This window comes from Arachis ipaensis, chromosome B4, assembly GCF_059453495.1.
Source record: "Arachis ipaensis isolate K30076 ecotype BB chromosome B4, ASM5945349v1, whole genome shotgun sequence".
Lineage (NCBI taxonomy): Eukaryota > Viridiplantae > Streptophyta > Magnoliopsida > Fabales > Fabaceae > Arachis > Arachis ipaensis.
In genome coordinates, this window is record NC_142439.1 from 79,626,669 (window position 1) to 79,632,902 (window position 6,234).

A 6,234-nucleotide genomic window follows, 5' to 3' on the forward strand; every position below is an offset into this window, starting at 1 on the left:
TTGTTATGCAGTAATGGAGAACAAGTTGAGGTTTTGGAGATGCTCTGTCTTCTGAATCTCTGCTTTCCTACTGTCTTCTTCTTCACGCATGCAAGGCTCCTTCCATGGCAAGCTGTATGTTGGTGGATCACCGTTGTCAATGGCTACCATCCATCCTCTCAGTGAAAATGGTCCAAATGCGCTGTCACCGCACGGCTAATCATCTGTCGGTTCTTATCCCGAGGGTTACCTGAAACTGTAGGCCGATCTCGGATGAGATCTTTTGTACTGGTCGAAGATGACGTGTCCGGCTAGCTGGTGACGGCTGGAGCTGTTGTGTCCGACTTGTTGGACTAGCTTCACTTCTGATCCGTGGTCACCGGAGGGTGGGGGGTACCTGCAAGAGACTCCGATGCTTAAGTTAGCACGGGTATTAAGCAGGTTTATTGTAGAATCAGAGTATGAGTTATACCTGGGTGCTCCAGTGTATTTATAATGGTGTGGAGTGACCCTTTTAGATAAGATAAGTTAGTTATCTTATCTTATCTTTATCTTTGAGTTGAGGTCAGCTTATCTTCAAGGGAACCGCCCTTATCTCTATAGGCTTGGACTGCCTTTGGATTTGGGTCGTGTTCCTCTATTTGGGCCCTTTACTGGACTTTTCGGTCGATTTAGCCGACCTCTTTTGAGAAGAGATCGGATAGCCTGACCTAAAGAGGTCGGTCGCTTTGTTACTGAACATCTCGGGTCGGATAGCTCGACCCAGGGTATGAACAGTGCCCCTGCTTGAGCTCGGTCTTCTACTTTGAGGTCGAGTCCTTGACTTCGATCTTTCTCTAATAAAGCCGAACTCGAGCATTTTGTCGATTCCTTTCTTTGTAGAACCTCTTTTGAATGTCGAACGCCTTCCTCTAAGAGCGCGCACTTTTATATCAGCGCTTTGTTCTTGGAAACGTGCGAGGGTTTAATACCTTCATTAATTGATATTAATTGCCCCGTTTCCCTTGGCTTTATTTTGAATTTTTTCAATCAAAAAACGGTTTCTCTTCTTTGTCTTTCTTCGTAACTTCTCCTTTTACTTTCTTATTTTTTGTTTTCTCCTGCATTTTGCTTTTCTCGCGTTGCAGCATCATTCGGCGATTCTGGGTTATTCCATTTTTCCCTCTTTAATCTCCTTCGAAGCTTCTTTCTTCGTTCAGGTTGGTGTTTCTTCCTTTCTCTTTTCCACGTCATTTTCTTGTATGATATTGAGAAAGTTTTGATTTTGGAGAAAGTTTAGATCTTTCTTCTTCTGCCGCGCCTGATTGCTGTTGTAATGTGTGTTCTGAGAGTTTCTTCATCTTTTGCATGATCCTTTTCGCCTTTCCTATTGTTTGATGCTTTTAGGGCTGATGAGCGGATAATTTATACGCTTTTTGGCATTATTTTTAGTATGTTTTTAGTAGAACCTAGTTACTTTTAGGGATGTTTTCATTAGTTTTTATGTTAAATTCACATTTCTGGACTTTACTATGAATTTGTGTGTTTTTCTGTGATTTCAGGTATTTTCTGACTGAAATTGAGGGACTTGAGCAAAAATCAGATTCAGAGGTTGAAGAAGGACTGCTGATGTTGTTGGATTCTGACCTCCATGCACTCAATATATAATAGTCCATACTTTGCCTAAGTTTAGACGACGCAAACTGGCGTTCAACGCCAGCTCTCTACCCAATTCTGGCGTCCAGCGCCAGAAACAAGTTGCAAAGTGGAGTTCAACGCCCAAACTGGCACAAAAGCTGGCGTTCAACTCCAAGAATGACCTCTCCACGTGTAGACTTCAAGATCAGCCCAAGCACACACCAAGTGGGCCCCGAAAGTGGATTTATGCATCAATTACTTACTTCTGTAAACCCTAGTAGCTAGTTTATTATAAATAGGACCTTTTACTATTGTATTAGACATCTTTGGAATCATCCTTGGATTATGTTTTGATCTATTGATCACGTTTGGGGGCTGGCCATTCGGCCATGCTTGGACCTTCATTACTTATGTATTTTCAACGGTAGAGATTCTGCACTCCATAGATTAAGGTGTGGAGCTTTGCTGTTCCTCAAAGATTAATGCAAAGTACTACTGTTTTCTATTCAATTCATCTTATTTCGCTTCTAAGATATTCATTCGCACTTCAACCTGAATGTGATGAACGTGACAATCATCATCATTCCCTATGAACGCGTGCCTGACAACCACTTCCGTTCTACCTTCAACTGAATGAGTATCTCTTAGATCTCTTAATCAGAATCTTTGTGGTATAAGTTAGATTGATGGCGGCATATATGAGAGTCCGGAAAGTCTAAACCTTGTTTGTGGTATTCCGAGTAGGACTCTGGGATTGAATGACTGTGACGAACTCCAAACTCGCGAGTGCTGGGCGTAGTGACAGACGCAAAAGGATAGTAAATCCTATTCAAGTATGATCGAGAACCTCCAAGATGATTAGCCATGCAGTGACAGCGCATCGGACCATTTTCACAGAGAGGAATAGGATGCAACCAACGACAAGGGTGATGCCTCCAGACGATTAGCCGTGCTGTGACAGAGCATTTGGACCATTTTCCCGAGAGGATTGAAAGTAGCCATTGGCACCGGTGACATCCTTACATAAAGCCAGCCATAGAAAGGAGTAAGATTGATTGGATAAAGACAGCAGGAAAGCGGAGGTTCAGAGGAACGAATGCATCTCCATACGCTTATCTGAAATTCTCACCAGTGATTTACATAAGTATTTCTATCCTTCTTTTATTACTAAATTTCGAAAACTACATAACTATTTTATATCCGCCTGACTGAGATTTACAAGGTGACCATAGCTTGCTTCATACCAACAATCTCCGTGGGATTCGACCCTTACTCACGTAAGTTATTACTTGGACGACCCAGTGCACTTGCTGATTAGTTGTATCGAAGTTGTCACAAATTATGAATTGAGATTAGAGCACCAAGTTTTTGGTGCCATCGCCAAGGAATCAATTTCGAACAATAATTCACAACCTGAGTAACAATTTCGCTTACCAAGTTTTTGGCGCCGTTGCCGGGGATTGTTCGAGTATGGACAACTGACGGTTCATCTTGTTGCTCAGATTAGGTAATTTTCTTTTTGTTTTGTTTTCAAAAAATTTTCAAAAATTTTTCAAAAATTTCTCCTTTGTTTTCGAAAAAAAAAATCTTAAAATAAAAATGTTTTCAAAAATATATTTTTCTTCAGAATTTTTAAGAATGAATTCTAGTGTTTCATGAAGCATGTTGAAGCCTGGCTGGCTGTAAAGCCATACCCAAACTACTTTGGGATTGGTCTTCAACTAATCACCTCAATGGATGTAATTTACATGCTAGAGCTTGGCTGGCTATTAAGCCATGTCTAACCCTCAGATTGGAGCTTTAGATTAAGATTGTAAGATTCCTGGAATTCATATTAAAAATTTTGGAATCCTTATTTTTCTTTTTCAAATGATTTTCGAAAAATATAAAATAAAAATACAAAAAAATTTAGAAAATCATAAAAATAAAAAATCTTTCATGTTTCTTGTTTGAGTTATGTGTCATGTTATAAGTTTGGTGTCAATTGCATGTGCATCTTGCATTTTTCGAAAAAAATCATGCATTCATAGTGTTCTTCATGATCTTCAAGTTGTTCTTGGTAAGTCTTCTTGTTTGATCTTTGCATTTGCATGTTTTGTGTCTCTTCTTGTTTTTCATATGCATTCTTGAATTCTTAGTGCCTAAGCATTAAAGATTTCAAAGTTTGGTGTCTTGCATGTTTTCCTTGCATTAAAAATTTTTCAAAAATGTGTTCTTGATGTTCATCATGATCTTCATAGTGTTCTTGGTGTTCATCTTGACATTCATAGCATTCTTGCATGCATTCATTGTTTTGATCCATAACTTTCATGCATTGGATCATTTTTCTTGTTTTTCTCTCTCATCATAAAAATTAAAAAATAAAAAAAAATATCTTTCCCTTTTTCTCTCTTAAAATTTCGAAAATTAGATTTGACTTTTTCAAAAATTTTTAAAATCTAGTTGTTTTTATGAGTCAAATCAAATTTTCAAATTAAAAAAATCTTATCTTTTTCAAAATCTTTTTCAAAAATCAAATCTTTTTTTCAATTTTTTTTAGTTATTTTCAAAAATTTCAAAAATAATTTTCAAAAATCTTTTTCTTAATTTTACATCATATTTTCGAAAATAACATCATCAATTAATGTTTTGATTCAAAAATTTCAAGTTTGTTACTTACTTGTTAAGAAAGATTCAAACTTTAAGTTTTAGAATCATATCTTGTGTTTTCTTGTGAATCAAGTCATTAATTGAGATTTTAAAAATCAAATCTTTTTCAAAAACTAATTTCTATCATATCTTTTCAAAAATATCTTCTTATCTTACCTTTTTCAAAAAAGTGATTGCAAAATATCTTTTCTAACTTCCTAACTTCTTATCTTTTCAAAATTTGTTTCAACTAACTAACTAACTTTTTGTTTATTTCTTACATTTTTCAAAACTACCTAACTAACTCTCTCCCTCTAATTTTCGAAAAAAATCTTCCCTCTTTTTCAAAATTTCTTTTTAACTAGACTAATTAATTTTTTTATTTGAATTTTCGAAAAACTACTAACCTTTTTCAAAAACTATTTTCGAAAATCACTAACTCTTTTTAAAAATAATTTTCAAAAATTCTCTTCCTCTCTCATCTTATTCTATTTATTTATTCATCCACTAACATCTCTTCCTCACATCACTCACCAAATTCGAACCCCCTTTTATATCTGTGTTCGAATTTTTTTTTCTTCTTTTCTTCTTCTACTAATAATAAGGAACCTCTTTACTGTGACATGGAGGATTCCTCTTCCTTTCTTTTTCTCCTCTCTTTCTTATGAGCAGGGACAAAGAAAAAGGCATTCTTGTTGAAGCTGATCCAGAACCTGAAAGGACTCTGAAGAGAAAACTAAGAGAAGCTAAATTACAACAATCCAGAGACAACCTTATTAAAAATTTCGAACAAGTAAAGGAGATGGTAGCCAAACCCAACAACAATAATGCAAGGAGAATGCTTGGTGACTTTACTGTACCTAATTCCAATTTACATGGAAGAAGCATCTCCATTCCTGCCATTGGAGCAAACAACTTTGAGCTGAAACCTCAGCTAGTTTCTCTGATGCAGCAGAACTGCAAGTTTCATGGACTTCCATTTGAAGATCCTTTTCAGTTCTTAACTGAATTCTTGCAGATATGTGATACTGTTAAGACTAATGGAGTAGATCCTGAAGTCTACAGGCTCATGCTTTTCCCTTTTGCTGTAAGAGACAGAGCTAGAGTGTAGTTGGAGTCTCAACCCAGAGATAGCCTGAACTCTTGGGATAAGCTGGTCACGGCTTTCTTAGCCAAGTTCTTTCCTCCTCAAAAGCTGAGCAAGCTTAGAGTGGATGTTCAAACCTTCAGACAGAAAGAAGGTGAATCCCTCTATGAAGCTTGGGAAAGATACAAGCAGCTGACCAAAAAGTGTCCTTCTGACATGCTTTCAGAATGGACCATCCTGGATATATTCTATGATGGTTTATCTGAGCTATCAAAGATGTCATTGGATACTTCTGCAGGTGGATCCATTCACCTAAAGAAAACGCCTGCAGAAGCTCAAGAACTCATTGACATGGTTGCTAATAACCAGTTTATGTACACTTCTGAGAGGAATCCTGTGAGTAATGAGACGCCTATGAAGAAGGGAGTTCTTGAAATTGATACTCTGAATGCCATATTGGCTCAGAACAAAATATTGACTCAGCAAGTCAATATGATTTCTCAGAGTCTGAATGGAATGCAAGCAGCATCCAACAGTACTCAAGAGGCATCTTCTAAGGAAGAAGCTTATGATCCTGAGAACCCTGCAATAGCAGAGTTAAAATACATGGGTGAACCATATGGAAACACTTACAATCCATCATGGAGAAATCACCCAAATCTCTCATGGAAGGATCAAAAGCCTCAACAAGGCTTTAATAATGGTGGAAGAAACAGGTTTAGCAATAGCAAGCCTTTTCCATCATCCACTCAGCAACAGACAGAGAATTCTGAGCAGAATCCATCTAGCTTAGCAAATTTAGTCTCTGATCTATGTAAGGCCACTCTGAGTTTCATGAATGAAACAAGGTCCTCCATTAGAAATTTGGAGGCACAGGTGGGCCAGCTAAGTAAAAGGATCACTGAAATCCCTCCTAGTACTCT

The 6,234-nt window shown here is 37.3% G+C and overlaps 1 non-coding gene across 1 annotated transcript; it reads right to left on the minus strand.

The window, feature by feature from the left end:
• Window positions 1–5,425: 5,425 nt before the first annotated feature.
• Window positions 5,426–5,533, minus strand: LOC148568070 (small nucleolar RNA R71). Its single transcript, XR_015882429.1, has one exon. It is a non-coding gene; the product is annotated as a small nucleolar RNA R71 (small nucleolar RNA).
• Window positions 5,534–6,234: the final 701 nt, after the last annotated feature.